At 41.0% G+C, this 19,434-nt stretch overlaps 1 long non-coding RNA gene across 2 annotated transcripts in view; it reads left to right on the top strand.

Annotated features, from left to right (window-relative positions):
- LOC130682587 (uncharacterized) overlaps positions 1–19,434 on the top strand; it is a 231,267-nt gene that overhangs the window by 124,439 nt on the left and 87,394 nt on the right. The window contains exon 2 of one of the 2 annotated variants that reach the window (XR_008995836.1): positions 16,982–17,083. The exons of the other annotated variant lie outside the window; for it this stretch is intronic. This is a non-coding gene — a long non-coding RNA (uncharacterized LOC130682587). The remainder of the gene's footprint in view (positions 1–16,981; positions 17,084–19,434) is intronic. 2 annotated transcript variants of the gene reach the window in all.

Below are 19,434 nucleotides of genomic sequence, written 5' to 3' on the forward strand. Positions count from 1 at the left end.
CCATTCATATATGTGATGTTTCAAACACCAGCTGATTGGCTGAATTTCCCCAATATTTTCATGACCTCCAAGTTCAATATATTTCTTCTTGAACTTAGAAAAGCAAAACAAAAAAATGTTATTTGTGTGGTCATGTAGTCATATGGTCATATATATAGTCATATCCTGCCCTTGAAGATTACTTACCCCGCAGCCCAAGCCTTTTGGGAACATAGCCAAGTCCCTACTCACATATGTGGGGTCTGAGGCAAGAGTGCAGATGGAGGCCCATATCACATATTGTCTATGTATTTCATGGTTGTAAATCAAGCTAACAGACTATTTATATAAAATAGTGCCTATAACCCTCTCTTGACAATTATACCTTCCTAATGGTAAAATTGATAAATATGTTTAAAGCTATTCTTTTTATATGACTGAAGGTTGGCAGCAAATCGAAGATGCCAGAATTTATATGCATACCTGAGTCATTTTTATTGCTGATGATGTTTGGCTAAGAAATAAAATAAGGGCATGTATGTATTTTATTTTCTTTAATTTTTAACAAAAATCACCAATTATGGGATGATAATCCAGATTGTCACACATTTGGTTTTCTACTGACAGTAGTGGTCTAAGAAGTAAAAACTGTAATTGTAGTAAAAGTATACAAATGAAAATATTCTCATAAAAATGTAATGCATGTTAAACATAAAACATAAAAAGCTGACATATTTGTATATACTTTCAAAAAGTTACTTCTAGAATATTTAAAAGTGCGTATTACAATAAAATACAAAATCAAAATTTTTAAATTGAAGTTATATAGATAAAACACATTTTAAATTTAATTTTGAAATTAATTTTAAAAATAATTAAATCTTATTTTTAAGAAAATAAAATTATTAATTTGAGCATTTACTAACCATCTACTTGCTAGGCTAAAGCTTCAGTATGAATCTTCATGAATGTTACATCTAGTTTTATATAAATACACAAATTTAAGGGCAATATGAATTACTGGATATTACAAAATGTTCCCTAGTAATCTTGGGCAACTAATGTGCATACTATGCTTATTAATGAGTACCTCTGAAGTCATGAATTGGGACACAAAGGAAAGCATGAAAAGAATGCTTAGCAATGCTGCAAAAACAAAGTTATGCAAGGATCTACTGAATTCAAGCAATCTAAGAGGAACGATTTGACAAGATTACTCATATGACTCTTAGCCAAGCAATTCTGATGCTCAAGTTTTCCACATTCTAAAGCAGTGTCACTATCAATGTCAATAGCAGTGCTGCCCAGAGATGGATGGCATTCAAGCACAGTTGCTTTTTGTTTTGAGAATACAGGGAAGAAGGATATGGAGAAGAGTTTCTTGGGGGGTCTGAAGAGTGTTGTTCCTGAGAGTAGATGTTTAGGATTCCTGGTTGAGCTGTGGCAGCAATGAATGCTGGGTCATGAATGACAGAGGTGCCAATCTTTTCTCTAATAAGTGTATTTTTATTGTGTTTGTGGTGTGTATGAATCTCTGAAGTATGAGGCCTAGGACAAGGATTCCTTTTATCTAGGTCTAGAGTAGCTATGCTTGAGTGTGTTGGGTAGGGTTCTTCAGAGAAACAGAACCAGTAGGTTTCATATATAAATGTACAAAACAAATATGAAATGTAAGGAAAATTAATTAAAGTGTAATATACAATATAGTAAATACATGAAATAAAAATATGACAGTAAGTATGTATTAATATTATATATAAAATAATAAATGTATAAGTAATATATAAATAAGTATGAAATACAATATATGAAATACATATCTATCTTTATATATATGTTATAAAGAATGGACTCATGTGATGATGGAGGCTGAGAAGTCCCAGTTCGCAGGTGGCAGGCTGAAGACCCAGGAGAGCAGATGTAGTTCCCACCTGAGGTGGAAGGACTGAGAACCAGGAGAGCCAATGGTGTAAATTTAAGTCTCAAAGCCAGCTGGCCCAACAGAAGATCTTTTAGTTCCAGTCAGACACCAATGTATTTACTTAAACTGCCAGGCAGAAGGAATTCTCTTTTAATAAACTTTTTGTTCTGTTTCGGTCTTCAGTTGTTTGGATGAGGCCCACTACGTTAGGGAGCACAGTGGGTTTTATTCAGTCTACCTGTTCAAATGTAAAACTCATCCAGAAATATCCTCACAGGCACAACCAGAATTATGTTTGACCAAACGTCTGGGCATGCTGTGTCCCAAAGATCCAGAAAATATGCAAAAAGAGCTGTCCAAGTAGATGATTCCAAATGCATGGGCTAAAGCTCATGGCTCTTTCTTGGAAGATGGGACATTTGTGCAAAAACTCCATTTTCAACGTCTATGATGGCATAGATATACTATCAGCTAATCCTGTAACACTGCATCCTTGTTTCTCAGCAATCAAACAGATCACAGTACATGATGTAAATTTGGTATAAAAAGTTAATAAATGGAAGAAATGCCTCCATCTAAAATTCTAAGGAATATTGATAATACAGTAGAATTCAGTTATCAGTATTTGCAAGTATGGATAGGTCATTCCCCAGGGACACCAGATCATGTGAAATGCAGCCGTATGTATGCATACAATATAAATGTACCTGATACAGTAATTGAGTGCTTACTAAGAATACGAGCACTAGGGTTTCAAAGGGAATTAGGAAATAAGTAAGGAATAAAATTATTGACTTTGAGAAGCCTGAAATTTTATAGAGAAGTCAGCAGGTCCAGGAATGTATCCATTAACACCAGCAATAGAAACGTACTGATCTACTGATGTATACATCACACACACTTCATTCTTTGGCTTTCCATGCCTTTATAATTGGTGATAACCTAGACCTGGGGCATGCCAAACTTATGTTGATTTTGTTGGCCAAGAACTGGGTTTTCAAAGAAAACAAGGAAGGAAACATTTCCTTGCCCAACATGTGCCAGGCACTAAAATGGTTGTTTCACAAGCATTGCCTCATTTAATCCTTATAATAGTTCTGTCAGAGAAACTTTTTACAAATGAGGAAACTAAGTATCACAGCAGTTAAATATAGATACAAATATAGACCACCCTGACTCCAGAGCTGCACACCATTCAGACAAACTAGTAAGAAAAGGAGTAGCCATCTTCAGAGGGCCAATCGTCCTTGAGAATATTGGAAGGTCACATGGACAAATACTGATAAATCCATTGCAGACCACTCTTATCTTTTTTTTAGAGAGAATGTTAAAGGATATCAACCAACTATAGGTTGATAGCTTGTTTAAATTTATTCTGTGCACTCTGCATAATATTTTCCTATGTAATAGTCACATAATTCGACTTTGGTTAATTGCCAGCCTGAGCTGTCCTTCGTTTTAATCTGAATAAATTAAATTCAACTTACGAGTTTGAATATGTATAACCAAAGAGTCCTAGCATGAACATTTTTGTGAGTTGGTGGTCCTTAGAGACCCCACCTGGATAGTTGTTAGGGAGGGTATGTTATTCATTCTTCCTTCTAATCACTACAAGCCAGTAAGCTGTGTGCTGTTAGTCTGTCTTGTTCTGTGTTAAAGTCCCTGAAGATAACTCAGTCCAACCATATCCTTCCCTCTGCCCTGATCCCAGTAAGGCTCAGAGCTATAAATAAAGTTACTATATATATAATATATATTAAATATTATATTTGTATTTTATATATGTATAGTAAGTTATTATATTTAGTAAAACAGCAGTCACCTTGTAGCATTGCATAGTGCTTTCTAGGGACAAGGCCTAGAGACGTGGGTGAAGCAAGGTACATTGTAAGTTTTCATTAAGTATTGCTGATGATTGGGACAGAGTGGGTGTGCTGAGTTAAAGGTACTTCCTTTTGAACTTGGATCAGAATTAGAAAAAATTAGACAAACGATTCAGGCATGAAGTTGGCCTGAGTTAAGATTTCTGTTAACAGTACCTTGGTACCTAAAAAAAACAGAGGCTCTGTGCTCACCAAATCCTTGCAGGTAATTAGTGTCAATGATTTATCTCAGAGAAGCTGCATTATTCCTGTTTTCAGAGACATAGTGGTTATTTCAGAATCGGCTGGTGCGTTTAGATTTTGATCTGTAGCTTTGGTTTTCTTGTGATTCATATTGATTGCTCCAATTTATATGCTGCTTTGCTCTGTAAGTTCTTGATCCACTTGCTTCTCTCCTCTTTGGCCACGGTTATAGGTTTATGTTTCTAATTTTTGATTGTCTTTTCTTCTTGGATTTTGTACTCAAGGTAGCTTTTTAAAAAAATAATAAAATCTTGCTTTTGTTTATTTGCCCTGCTGTCAGGCCTGTTTGGCCTTCTCCATGAGATAATGAAAATGCTTTGTGTTTTGTAAGTTGCAAAGCACTCTTCAAATGTAAGGGATGATTACTATTTTATTAAAAATAATAACCTTGTTTATAGCCCTGAGTCTTCTTGCTGTAATCAGAGACAAAGGGGAACACCTGATCGGACAGGTGGGTCATCTTTATGCACTGAGATCCTAGTTTGCAACAGCTCTAGCAACCAATGTCATTGCCTAGATTCTCTGTCAACATAGATTCTGGTCCATGTCTGATCTTGAGAATAGAGGTATGAGCCTTGAAAAGAGATAGAGAGCTCACAGGGCAGCCTTAACAGCCTACCTGGTCCTGCTCAATGCCTGACTCCTGACTTGTCCCCACAACCTGATTTTGGAGGCTTAAAAAATACTCTGCCAGTCTGGGATGAGGCTTAGCTCCCATCTTTTCTTCCTATGCTCTTTCGCAGATCTTGCAGTCTGTGTGGCAACATTGGAGAATACTGTTGGTGACCTTCTCAGTCTCATCATTTAAAAAAAGTAAATTCTAAAGTGGTTTGAGAACAGAACTTTTATCTTACCTAAGTAGTTCTGCCTCCTTATGGAGAAGTCCTGCTGAGTTTAGGCCTGAACTAAAACCAGGCCCCATCTGTAATTATTCTCTTTGAATTAGTATAGGACCTGGCCCAATATATACCCTTAAATTGCTTATATCTGGACCTAGTTGCCTAACTTTTGAGAAGTTCCTGTTTGTTTCAATATCATTAGTGGAATCCATCCCAGCCTTGGAGAAAGAGGTCTTTACTGGCTTCTCAGAAGATTGGAAATACAGAAATTTTCTTCTAGGAGAAGGAAGGGTTTAAGAGTCACCCCCCAACCAAAAAAAAAAAAAAGTTGTGTGATGTGCAATAATCCTGTGATTGACTCATGTGATTATGGAGGCTGGGTTTGGGTAGGTGGGACAACATTTCAAAAGGAGATACCTCTATGAGTAGACATTCTTAGGATCACCACAGATACCCTCATGAGGTGGGCAGTATTTGAGTCCATCTTTGTGTTCACATCTCTACCTTGTTATTCATTCAACAAATACTTACCAAGCACTCACTGGTGAGGGGTGGATACTGTGTCAGCTGCCAGGAGCATCGCTTCTGATGACTGTCTTGGGTCTGGAGGCCACCTGTGCTCTAGTCTGTACATGGGCTTTAGGTCAGACAGATCTGGTTCTAGTGCCTTCTCCCCTGTTTGCTATCTGGGTTACTCTATAGACTGACTCAGTAACAACTCTTTGGGTCTTTATGCATCTTCAAAACTGGATAACAATTACCACATGGAGCTGTAGTGAGGATTCCATAAACGATGTATGTGATACTCTGCTGGACACATAGTAGGTCTCTCACTTACTAATTGATAGTTGCATCTTCTGCACTCATCTCTTGATTACATCCCAAACTCACTGATGCTCTTTGCCTGGGCAGCTTGGCCTCCAGAATGGAATTTAATAATATTTAGGTCTTTATGTGAATACACATGTGGACAGGATGTTTTCAGTAGAGTATAGATCCCAATTCATGATTCCAAAAAGGTATAGACTCCTTCCCACTTCAACATTTTCTTTATATCAGCATGATTGGAGATATTTTTTTTATTTTTTAACTTGAACAATTAAATTAAAATGGTCATGCTGGCAGGCTAACCTACCAATAAAATAACAAAACAAAGAACTGTACATAGTAATCAACAGTATAGATAGAATGGAACCATAAAAATACTTAATACAAAGAAGGAAGAAAAATAGGAAAAAGGGAACAAAAGCAAATAGCTCAAATATAAAACAAATACAAAGATGGTAGATTCCAACCATATCAACAGTCACCTTAAATGTTAATGGTCAAAAAATCTCAATTAAAAGACAGAATGCACAGATTGGATAAAAAAGCAGTCTATTACATGCATTTTATAAGCACCCTACTTTAAATTTCAACACATAGATATAAATAAATTGATGGAAAGGATATACTAGCACTAAAGAAACCTGGAGGGGCTATATTAATATCAGAGAAAGTAGATTTTAGAGCAAAGAATATTACCAGGGATAAAAAAGGTCACTTAATAATGATAAAGGAGTCTAAGTCAGCCCTTCAGTAGGGCATAACAATCTTAAACTATGCATTTAATAACAGAATTTCCAAACATGAAGCAAAAACTGACAGAGCTGCAATAAGAAAAAGACAAACACCAGAGATTTCAGCACCTCCTGTAAATAGATAGAACATATATACAGAATAATCAGTAAGGATGTAGAAGACCTAAGCAACACTATCAACTAACTTGACATAATTGATTCTTACAGAACGTTGCATCCAACAGCAGAACACACAGCGCTCTAACACCTGAAAATCTAGCACCTGACACAGCCCTCTAGCCAGTTCTGTCTGTCAGCAGGTAAATGCTTCTGTCAACAGTAAATACCATTGATCTGTGCCTCTCCAGGCCATGAGAAGTCCCACATAATTCCTATTAGAGTTGGACAGGCCCCTCGTTGGGGCATTGCTGCTGAATACTGTGGTAGCAGCTCAAAGAGAAGATCATTGTTTCAAATAGTTCACCTGTTCAGGATGAGGTCAGGGATTGATTCTGGAACAAAGATTTAACCCACACATTGGTATCTTGTTGGGGAGAAGAACAGCCTCTAAACTCTGTCCAGACTTATTAAAATCAACATATCATTGCCCTCAGGGGCTTGGCATTGAAAAAACATAATAACAATGCCAGAGTTAGGTCTATCTAAAGACTTTCTTCTATTTTTTAAGGCTATCGGACTGTTAAAATTGATCAAACAATAGAGATCCCTCCTTCCCCCCAAAAAACCTTCCTGAGAGACCTTACTCCCTTAATATATGACAAGACATGTCTTCCTGGCCTCTATCTTCCTAAAGGAAGAAAATTTGAAACCGTGAGAATTAGGACAGAACTGTCAAGTACACGTGTAATTAGTTTTAAAATATAAAATGTAAATACAAGTCACATAATATTATTAAAAATTATAATATTTTGATCAAGGAGAAAAAAAGATAAACTAGAAGAATATTTGGTATAATGGTGACATTTTCATGGTGTCCTTTTATGGGTAACCCTATCATCAAATTTCACTGAACTGTTCCTCTTGGTAATCAGTTCTACAAGGGAAGGGAGGGGTGGAGAAGAAAAATAGCTACAGCTACATTGTATCTTGTGTGCACATCCCCACAAACCTTGGCTGCGTGGTGTTTCTACACTCCAGATGGGCTTCCTTCACAACTGCCTGTCCTGCAAACATGAAGCTATGCCCAGATTATAGTACACATCATAATTTATCACAGTCTATCTTCAAGTGATATTTTACCACTTTATGTGTAGTATAAGTACTTTACAACAGTGTATTTCCACTTCTTTTCTCCTGAACCTTTTGCTATTCTTACCCTAAGTTTTACTTTTGTGGATGTTATAAACTCCACAGTAAAAATTTTTTATTACTTTTGCCTAAATTATCTTTTAAAATAATTTAAATAATAAATTTAAAAGTCTTTACCCATTTAGTTACCATTTCAGTACTTTTTATTTCTTTGCGTAGATTCAGATTTACATCTGCTATCATTTTCCTTCTGCTTGAAGTACTTCCTTTAACATTTCTTGTAATGCAGATCTCCTGAAAATGAATTCTTTTAGCTTTTGAATGTCTGAACAAATCTTTATTTTGTCTTTATTTTTCACAGAGTAAAAAATTCTGTGTTGGGAGATTTTCCCCATTCAGTACTACAGAGATGTCACCCTGTTATGTTCTAGTTTGTATTTGTTTCCAAAGAAAAATCTGCTTCCATTATTTTCTTTGTTCCTCTGGATATGATGTGTCTTTTTTTCCTCTAGCTGGTTTTAAGATTTCCTCTTTATTATTGATTTTTAAGAAATTTGAATATGATGTGCCTTAGTGTAGTTTTCTTCATTCTTCCTGTGCTTGGAGTTTGTGGAGCTTCTCGGATCTGTGGGTTTATAATTTTCATCAATTTTGGAAAATTTTCAGCTAGTCTACCTTCAAATATTATTTTATGTCTTTCTCTCTTTCAGAAACTAAAATAACATGACTGTTAGACCTCTTGTAGTTAGTTGCCCCACAGCTCACAGATTCTGTTTTTAAAAGTTTTTTTTTTTATTTTTCATTTTAGAAAATTTCTATTGCTTTGTCTTCAAGTTTACTGATGTTCTCTTTTGCAGTGTCTTATCTGTTCTTAATCTAATCTAGTATATGTTTCATCTTAAACATTGTAGTTTTCATCTTTAGAACTTAGATTTAGGACTTTTTTATGTCTCTCATGTCTCAGTTTATATGCTAAAACATTCCTTTATATTCTCCAATTTATGGAATACAGTTTTAATAATTCCTTTAATGTCCTTGTCTAATAATACTATCATCTGTATCAACCTGAGTCCATTTCAGTTAATTGATTTTTCTTGTAATTATGGCCATATTTTTCTGCTTCTTTGTATGCCTGGCCATTTTTAATTGGGTACCAGATACTGAGAATTTTACCTTGTTAGGTGTTATTTATATATTTTAGTATTCTCTTAAATATTTTTGAGCTTTTTTTTTCCCTGAGATATTATTAAATGACTTGAAATTATTTGAGCCTTTGAGTTCTTAGTTTCATGTTTTAATAGCCAGGATCAGAGCAGTGTAGTTTAGGGTTAGTTTTTCCCACTATTAAGGCAAAAAAATCCTTCTTTGTACAATTATGAGGTTTTTACACTAGCTGGTGGAAAGAGGTGCTGTTCCTTTTTATCTTTAGTCCTATAACATGATTTTTTCCCCTGGTCTTGAGTAGTTTCCTTACATACTTGAGCTGCTCAGTACTCAACTCTAGAGGGTAACCTTGAGATCTCCAGAGCTCACTCCTGCGTCTGTGCATCGCTTTCTTCTCCACTATTCTGCCCTGAGAACTCAGACTATCTCCAGGACTCCCACCTTAATGTTTTCAATTCAGTGAGATGACTGGCCTCCATGTGGGTCCCTTTCTTTGCACCGTGACCTGGAAACTCTTCAGGTGGTAATGGGGCAATTGTAAGGATCTGCTCATTTGTTCCTCTCAGAGATACTTGACCTTTATTGCTTGATGCCCAGTGTTTTGAAAACCAGTTTTTTACATATATGATGCCTACTTTTTTTCATTGTTTCAGGTAGGAGGTAAATCCATTCTCTCCTGTCTCTTTACTCAGTCTTGGCTGAAAACAAAGTCTGTATTCTCCTTTCTAATTAAAAAAAAAAAATCACTCACCTTTTGTCTAATTTCATTTTTTTTTTTTAGTGGATGTGGAGGAGTTTATGGAGAGAAAACAGAAAAGGCTCCTTTGGATAGAATGCTGAAGAGATGATTTTTCTCATTCTTTTATACTATCATGATCCTTTGCTTTGTCACCAGAGTCATTCTTTGTATATCTAATTATCTCCCATTTCTACCTAAATCTATCATAGCTCTTTAATAACTACTTAATCATGTCCAAAATCCTCAGTACATATGCAGGGCTCCTCGGTTGCTGCTGACCCTCATTTCTCACACCATTCACCTCTCCCATCATACCCTGTACCCTCACTAAGCCTCTGCTGTCCACCACAGCAGTAGTTAGTGTATGGGTTCTGGAGCAGAGCAACAGTTCAAATCCTACTTAATGTCTTTCTGATCTTGGGAAGTTAACTTCTTTAGTATCTTATCTGAAAATCAGAATAATAACACTGCATACCTGCCAGGGTTGTTGTGAATACTAAATGAAATAATATCTATGAAGTGTGCTCTGTAGGGTTTGGAATAGAATAAGTGCTCTCTTAGCATAACTTCTTACTATGATGATTCCTCAAATGCATCATTTTCTGCTTCTCTGCCTGCTGGACTTTTAGACATGATTCTCCTGTTGCCTGGAAGTTCTCCCTTTGCTGCTCCATACACTCTTCACCACTGTGTCCTACTTCTCTTTCCAGATGCATCTCGAGCTTTACCTCATGTGGATACTTCCCCTGACCTTCTGATCTTAGCAGTGTGCTCTCCGTGTTCCATGCCCCTCAATGTTGTTTTGAAATTGTTTTTCTTCTTCCCGTCTCCACACAGGGGAGGAAGGCTGTGGCTCACCGTATGTGGTCGGTCAGTGTTAGTTGAATGAAAGAAATGAACAAAGACTGTTTAAATAGAATGATGAAAAGGTTGTCGACTGAACTCTCACTAAACTCTGGTCACCACTGCCTTTTGAGCCTCTCTGATAAACTGCCACAAGAGGCTGCAATTTGATGACAAGTAATGCTGGTTGGCAAGGAAAAGAGCAAAACCTGGTAATGAGGAGGAAAAAAATGCAAGAGAATGAAAATCAGGAGCCAAACAATGTGAGCGCAGCCTCCTGCCCCTATCTTCACCCCATGGCCTAGGGGCCCAGCATTGATAGCATTATCTCCCTCAGCTGGAATTTTAGGAAATGCCTGCCAATATTGACTTTACCCCATGTAATGAAATCAAGGTGGATTGGTGAACAATCACTTTAAAAGTTAATTGTTGAAAATCCGCAGGTTAGAGCTCTTAAGCTAATGCCTGTTGGCTTGATGGCAGTTTTGGTTCTTGTTCTTTGTTTAATTATTTTTATTTTTGGTCTCTCTTGTTGTCTTGATTTGGATGGCAGAAAGCAGAGTTCTCTTTAATTTCATTTCCTAAGGCAGGTTAATGGGCATCCTGCTTGGCCTCTGGGTGGTGGTTTTCTTCCCTCCTCCCCACTCCCTTTCATACTTCCTTTCTCTCTCCATGGCATGCTGGCCTTGTATGCCTGCCTCTTGGCCTGCAGTCTTGCACAGGCATTTGGGGACTTCGGTAAACCCGGTTCCTACCATCTTCAGTCTACCATCAGCAAGCCCTTGGAGGCTATGTTGAAGGAGATTCCTCATGACTGAGTCATTCGTAACATACTGAGACCTCTGCCGGGATCCCATCCTCAGGAAACCAGTTCCCCTGATGGTCCTGGAAAGAATCAGAGAGGAGACCTCGGGTTAATGGAAGCTCGTTCTATCCGGAGGCTGTCACAGTGATGGCTCATCTCAAGGAGAGACTCACACCAAAACTGCTGCCTCCCTTCCTCCCTGACCTCAGGCTGAGGAGAGTGAAAATAGGGGATTCTAGGAATTCTTATTTGAAGTGGGAAACTGACAAGGTAACTATCCTTTCTCAATCACAGCCTGGCATGAATTGGGGTCTATCCGTGTATTTCCATTTATTGATGAGCAGTACATAGACTAGCCCTGGGCATGTTTTCAAACTTAATGAAGAAAAGACAGTTCTGCCATAAGAGCTCTTGATCTAAGTGACAGCACCAATCAAGAGCTGCTCTATCTCCTGGCTGCTCTCATAATGCAACCTTTCTCCTAAAAACTGGAGAGGCTTAGGAAGACAGGACAGTGGGCCATGTAAGAGAGGAGCAGAAGACTCTAGCTCATCTCAGCTGTCTCTGCTTTGCCTCCCGTGGGCTTGGTGAGGGCCTGGGGGAGACCAGAAGGGTGAGTTTTAGAGGCACCTGGATTGTCATGGAAAGCAGAGACAGCAGGGAGTCTTTCCCCAGGGGGAATCCTGCTGTTTGAACAGCTACTTTGAACTTGGAGGTGGGTTTTTCATCCCCTGTGTTGGACGGCCAGTATCTAGGAGATTCTCCTTCTAGACGTTTACTGTCCTTGTCATTTGGGACACAGAAAGTAGAATTTCTATTTTATTCAGAAGTCTGAGGCGTGTCTTGGAGATTGTGTATTTCCGTGGTTTTCAAACCTTTCTTCTGCTGGGAAATACTTTTTTCTTTCCCAAAGGAAAGCTACCCCACAGGTCAACACACCGAAAAGAGTAACAGCAATTTGGTGATATGGGATAGAATGAAGTGGGGGGAGGTATATGTTGGGGTACAAACTCCAAGTGGCCATGTAGATGGTCTAGCCAGCTGGGTTTCTAAGAAGCACTAAAATCCATGAGTCTAGTTCAGTACCCTCAAGTTGAGGAGCAGAGATATCAGGAGACTTTTGAAGGGCAAACTTATTATTCCTTGTGGAGCTGGTCTCCTGATTTCTCTTCCTTCCTTAAGATGGGCATCTCCTTCATGCTGAGCATGGTGATGTGCACCAGTGATGCAGAAGAAGAGGGAGGGAGGAGGGGAGAAAGGGAGAAGGGGAAGGAATGGGGAGAGAGAGGGAGAGGGAGCGGAACAGGTTGGGTGTGAATCTCTGGATCTCTGGCCATCCTTGAGAAAGTGTGGCCTTCTAGGTCTCCAGGGCATCCCTCTACTCCTTTCCCTTGCTCCTTCAGCAACAGCCTCCTGAAAGAATTCATGCATCGATGATGGGAGGGTTTCATACTTGTATGTTCTAGGAGAAGTGATTTGCTCGTGGTCTAGAAGACTACAAATTATCCTTCTTACTGTCAGTGTCCTCATCTCCTTTTAATCAGCCCATCACCTACATCTGTTGAATTACCTGAGTAATTCTTGGCTCCATCTTCATCTGAATACTCTGGTCCAATCCACCACAATTTCTCTGGAGCTGGCAAAGGCCTCCTTACTCTTTCATTCTGGTCTTATTTAAATTCATACTTGACACACAAACCAGCATGATGGTTTTTGAATTGTAACTCTGACTCTGTCATTTCCTCTACAGCTGAAAACCCCTCAATGGCTTTTCATTGGTTTTAGGGTGAAGACGTCCATCTTCCACCTGCTTCATGTAATGCATGGTCAGGTCCTGCCTGTGTCCCTAGCCTTGTCTCACATGTCCTCCTCTCAGTGCCCCCCAGCTAAGCCAACATTCTTGCCATGCTCTCTCCTGCCACAGACACTTTGCCAATGCTGTTTTCTTTACCTGGAACTCTCCCAACCCGCATTCACCTAGATGACTCCCCTCCGCCTTGGTTCTCTGTTCACACGCCAGAGAGTGTTCCCCCAGTGCAGTCATACCGCTTACTGTGGGCTCTCACTGCATCATGTGCTTCTCCTTTGTAGCCCTTCTGCAGTAGTAGTTTTGTGTGCAGTTGGTTGGTTATGTGCTCAGTATCTAACCTCCCTGTGGGGCCGTCAGTTCCCTGGGATAGGGGCCATGCTCGTGTTAGCTGTAGCATGGTGCCCTTCACAGAACAGGGGCTCAATGAATACTTCATGAATGAGTAAGTGAATGAATGAATGAACTGACTTTTAGAATAGGAGGTCTTTGTTGAATTGTCCCTTTTGAGTGGTAAGGAAGGAACATTTTTACTTTTAGGATAGGGGGCTTTTTAACACCTGTTTTGACATTACTGTCTTTTCACTCAAGTTGTACAATGTGCCCAGAGCAAGGCTGTGGGGTGGTGGACACCACCACCTACCTCGTGAAGCAGTGGGATGGGGCACCTTGCCTTGTGCCACTGGGAGCGTGGTCTTTGCTCTGACTCTCTCTGAGGACAGCCCTCCTGTGAGCAATTTTTCATTCTTTTCCATGCTTCTGCCACCAAATGAGTAGTTGGCCAGGTATAACTCTCAAATTTACAACACAGTCAAGAGTGAGAGCAAAAAAAAATAACTTTGTTGTAGATGGTAGCATGGGAAAGACATAAATAAGTCACAGGCTGTGTCTTCCAGCTAATTTTGGCAAAACTTTGCCCATTAATCCATTTTTTAAAGATGTCTTTTAGTTTCTTGACCTTCCTCAATCTTGATCTTTGCTACTGGTCACTCTGCAATCAATATAGCATTCTTAACAATCCAAAAGTTGATTTTAGTTCAGGATTCAAAGGGACAAAACATCATTTCCCCCTTGCAGTCCCTGAACCCATCCATTCTGAGAAAGGCTAAATAGGGCAGGTCACCTGAGCAGTGGCATGTGGTTCCGGCAAGAGCAGCAACTTTGGAGCCTGGTAGCTCTGGGCTCCGACGCTTACTTGGTGAGTTACTCAGGCTCTCTGAGCCTCCACTTTCTCATCTGTAAAATGGGGTTAAAACATCACAATGTCATCATATATTTAATTGACGTTTTATATAGATTGTATATACACACATATGTATATAAACTTTTTGGCACAATGACTGTTTGAGATGCTCAATGAATATTAATTCTCTGTCTGGAGTCTGTCCTTAAGTACCTCCACCTATAGGGTTGTAAATCCCATCAACTGTCTTGCTCAAGGCGAACACTAGCCTCCTGTTTCTTTTGTACTGGTTTCTAGCTGCTCTAGTTCTGCACTTGGTGCACAAGGGTGCTCGTATCCTGGAACTCTGCCTGGCTGACCCCATGCTGCCCCCCACGGGCCTTCCCAAGCCTGGCCAGAGGCGGAGCTGGTCCCTTATACTCACACTGAAATTCTGCCCCAAGTCTGTGCCTGGGGCTGCCACTATGTCTGTTCCCTGGGGTCCCCCCAGAGTGCCTTGGCACCACTTTTTGAAGAGGAAGTTGCCTGAACTGGAACCCTCAGTGGCACCTGTCCAGTGTCCTGGAGTTTTTGGTGCTTGGCAAACACAGACCCACCACTCTGGTCCCCATTCAATCCTTGGAGCCAGAATCTTTGTCAAGATGGCATTTCGGCCTGGAGGCAGGGGAAGGCTGTGGCTCCCAGCGTCCTTTTTCTGGGGAATGTTTTGGGCTTTCCAGTTCTGAGGGTCCCACCAGATGGCCCTATGGTAGAACCTGGTCACTGTTCCTGCACTGGGCACCCAGGCCAGGAGCCTGGCAGAGGAGGCCGGGTGGGTCTGTATCTGGAGCTGCTCTTCCATCTCCAAGGTCTGGCCTGGGCCATCGACCTAGCAGCCATTTGCCTGGTCCTCCCCCAGCCTATTCTGTTCTGTTGTGGCCAGTGGTTGGTCCCTGGCATCTCATCCTTTTCTCAGCTCCTGCACTTATGCTGGGTGATTTTTATGTACTCAAAAAACTTCAAAATCCATGTTCCACATTTTGAGCATCTCCCCCAGAACTTTGTTGGGGAGGTAGCACCCCATAATAATTATAGCTGCACGGATCTCCACAGTACAGTAGTGGGCCTTTTCTCCTGCAGCCAGTGACACACATCAGATGATCTTTAGATTTAGCAACTCCCAGACACTAGCTGTATTTCCCCTCTTTCTTACTCAAATTTAAATACATTTAATATGAAAAGTAACTAGATTTTGCTTACGTATGTTAAACAAGCTTTTGAATCTTAGAACTTGATTATTAGCAGGGATTCCCTGTGACCTTCCCACAGACAAGTTAAGGCATGCTGGCAAGGACATGGCCTTATGATGAGGAGCCCTTGGAGGCATTTTGGGTCATCTTCATGCTTTTAGTGCAGGTTATCTCAACCGGCTGCCTATAGAGTCATGACTTTCAGGATAATTGGACCCCAGTAGTTGGGGACCACAGGTCTTATTCAAGGTAGGCAGGGCATTCTTATTGAGCCTTCTTGAGTCATGTTCCAGTGAAAGGGACCCACTGCTACTTAGAGAAATTGAACTCTGGTCCTCCAGGTTGACAGCAGAAGGGCAGTTTGTCATGGTGGGTGGGAGTGCTCTTGAAGCGGGTCCCTAGGAGACACTTGGGGAGTTCCTGTTGCAGATCTCACTCCTCGCTGCTCCTCCTGCACGGAGGCTGTCAGTAGACCAGGCTAGCTTCATCAAACTCAGTCCAAATCTTTTTTTTATGCTTACTCCTATCACCCACCGGGCCTCCCTGCTTCAGACTTTGATGCCTGATCCCTTGTGAGCTACCTCCAAAACAACAGCACATATTATCGCGGCAGTGTTCTCTATTTTCCTGTAGCTTCCATCCCAGCTTGGAATAAGCAGAGCAGATACTGCCTTCTCTATGCTTCTTACAGTCTCCCCTCCAAGGCCAGAGCAGGTCTCAGAGCCTAGCAAGACTGAACCTGTGGCTGTGCTGAGGAAAAACAGCAGCCTTGGCTTTTGAGGGGGTGACAGGACAATGGCAGGGTGCTGGAGTACAGACCTCCGTGTGATTCTGCCACTTAGGTTCTTCTCTGCCTTTATATCCACTAACATCCCCACCCCCATCTCCCTATGCCCTGAACTCTGACCAAGGAAGTCCCCAGGGGCCTAGGCTCTTAGAATTCATGGCAACAATGACTCTGTGTCCCTGAGTCTTCAGTAAGGCTTGGAGCTTTGATGTCTGTCAGCTTTGGTTTTGGTGGGGGGATGGCAGGGGAAAGGGCCACTTTAACCTCTCCACCCCATTATTCCTGTCCTGCTGATCCCGGAGCAGCAGAGAAAAATTCCAGCTTTGAAGATGGACCCTGGTCAGTTATGAATCCCCCAAACAGGTGCTTCTGGCTATCAAAGTCTTGAAGCAGTTAAACTTGCTTTCACCTTTGTTGCAGTTCCCTTAAAAGAAAATAGAGAGATCTTGGAAAGGTGGAAGGGGTGGCAGGCCAGAAACGTAAAGTGTGTGCAATCACTCAGATACAAGTGGCACCACTAAAAATTGCCTTCATATATCAGCTTATGGTTTACACACTCTGGCAGAAAGGACACTAAAAGGTCACCGGAAAAAAAATTTATATGTCAGGCCTGGAGCTGTGACTCTAAAGGTGGTGAGAAGACACTAGCTGGGACGGGTTCTAGAGGGACCGGCTAAGTGCTCAATGTGGCAGCATTTCTTTTTCACTCTTTATTTTGTTTTATTTTTAAGGGAGTTGCTTGCAAACGTCAGCAGAGAAACTAAGGTATAGACTCGGAGTAACCTCTTGCTCCGACCCCCCATGACAAGACAGATAGTTCCGTTCATCTATGGGTGAGCAGCGGAATCTCCCTGCATTTTTTTCCCTTTTTGCTTGGATTCAGGATATATTTGTTTGCAGAGAGGGATGTCATGCTTGTGAATGCACTGCTCAGTCATGTGCCTGGGGTGAAGCCAGAGGAGGGGAGAAGAGAAGAGACAGGAGGGAGGGCTGGGGGGCAGTGTGTGGGGAAAGGGCAAGCTATCCTCTGGAGGCTTTGAATGATGCCAGCTTGGATCCAGAAACAAATCTTCAACTAAATGCTAATAGAGAATGTCCTTTCCAACCAGAAAGATCAGCAAATATGCTGTAAATTAATAATACCCTTTTAGTAGTGATTGCCTTGTGAAAAAGTCTGGGGGAGGATTATTTATCCACTCCCACTTCCATCCCACCTCCCATAAGAGAAGGAACTAAAACATTGTAGGTCTCTTAGAGTTTTGTTTAAGGCTCACCCCCCCACCCCACTTACTTTATTAACCATGTAACATTTTTAGGTTGTTTTTTCCTCACTGTCTCCTCCAGCAAGTCTCTATTGATCACTGTTTACTGTTATAATCCCTTTCAAATTTATCATCCATGACTAACACCACATGTATTGATTAGAGTTGACGGATGTCCCTCTACTGTATAGACCAACCGTGATCCTGGCCAGTGAAATACAGGAGAGATGGAGAGAGAGAGAAATACACATTTTTCCCCTTCTTCATTTTCTTTTGGTAGTTTTCTGCTCCCCCTTTTGTTCATAACTTGGATGACTTCTTTCCTTCCTATGCTGAGGAATTGCTTTGTATTTTAAAGGTAATTTTTTTGCTCCCACCGAAGCCTTGGGAGGAAAAGGAAGTAGCCGTGTCACTCCTGGGTAGCAACAGAGGGTTGCCAACAGGTCCTGAAGGAGATCAGATTTACGAGGGACATCCATGTGTCTTATCCTAAAGCCGATATAAAGCCTAGTTTTTTGGACCAATTAGATGTCACTTGTGACTAAGGTCAAAGTGTATGGAATCTGGGCTATAAATGGAGTCATTTGTCAATAGTGTGATTTTTTTGGCTCTATTTTACTTACTGTCTGTAATATCCTCTTTGCCTTTTGTGGCCCAGCTGTGAAACTACGCAGTCGTCTGCCATGCCTGAGCACGTGTCCAGGGCTTCCTGTCTTGGAATGTCCTGCACATGCTTGTGAGGTACTCACCCCACCCACTCACTGGGCTGGCACTGAGTTGTGGAGAGGTCTGCCCATGGCCTGCCACTGGCCACTCATGGGTAGGCCTTCATGTGAGTCCTGAGCTCAGCTGCTGCCTCTGCACAGTGGAAATAATCCTATTTCTTGCCCACCAATTGAGACTAGGAGTCACAGCTGTGTGAGGGCTTCGGAAACTCAGGTAGGACCACGCAAACTAAGATGCCATAATTACTGCTCTGGAAGCTTCCTCCTTGCTCTCTGTCTCTGGGTCTCTGTCTTTCTCTCATACCCTAAAGTTTTATTACTCTGCAAGGGTTTTCTTCTACTCCCAGGAACTTTATCCAAGAACCCGAGGACTGGACTTGAGAATACAACAAAGAAGTATAGAACTCGAAGGCCATTTAGAGGCCTGGTAGCTTCACCCTTTCATTTGACTTGTGAGGAAACTGATGAGGCCTAAACTTTTGGAATAACTTGTTTAATGTCCCACAGTGTGTGAGAGATGAGGCCAGGAAGAGAACTCAGTTTTCTGGCTCTTAAGCAACTACCTTTCTTTCCCTTCTCACACCTCTCCATTCCTCTCTCTCCCTCTCCCTCTCCCTCTGTCCCTCCCCATCTCCCCCTGCTCCTCCCTTTTCCCTGCCCCCACCACAGCCCTCCCTCCCTTCCCCCACCTTTTCATTCTCTTCCCACCCTGTCTTCCAGATCTAGGGGTGGAGACACAAAACCCTTTGCTCTCCATGCTCACTTTCACTTTGGAAGACAGAACCATTTTCTAAGAAACTAAAGGATTTCTTTACTACAGAAAATTCACATTTAGAAAGTTAATTTTCTTTCCAGAGGAAAAAAGACAGGACCTTTCAGCTCCCAGGGGAGGGCATATCTACCTAAGGAGTGTGCCGGTCATGGTGTAGCGCTTTTGAATAGCTGTTTAGTTGACTCAGATGTAAATGATATTCTGTCCTCCCTCATTGCCTCAGCCCCTGCCATTGACAATAATTTGATGGGATGTTTTTTGTCTCTAAATTTATCTATTTTCCAAGTTTTCATGGTCTATTTGTAATAGTGTTTTTGGTTCTTTGCACTACTTTAAATTAAGTTTCTCATATGGGTTTTATTATACCTGAATACTGCTCAGTTACTTGATGGCATAGTTGTAAATCCTCAATAAAAAGATCTTTA

This window comes from Manis pentadactyla, chromosome 2 (assembly GCF_030020395.1).
Source record: "Manis pentadactyla isolate mManPen7 chromosome 2, mManPen7.hap1, whole genome shotgun sequence".
Taxonomy (NCBI): domain Eukaryota; kingdom Metazoa; phylum Chordata; class Mammalia; order Pholidota; family Manidae; genus Manis; species Manis pentadactyla.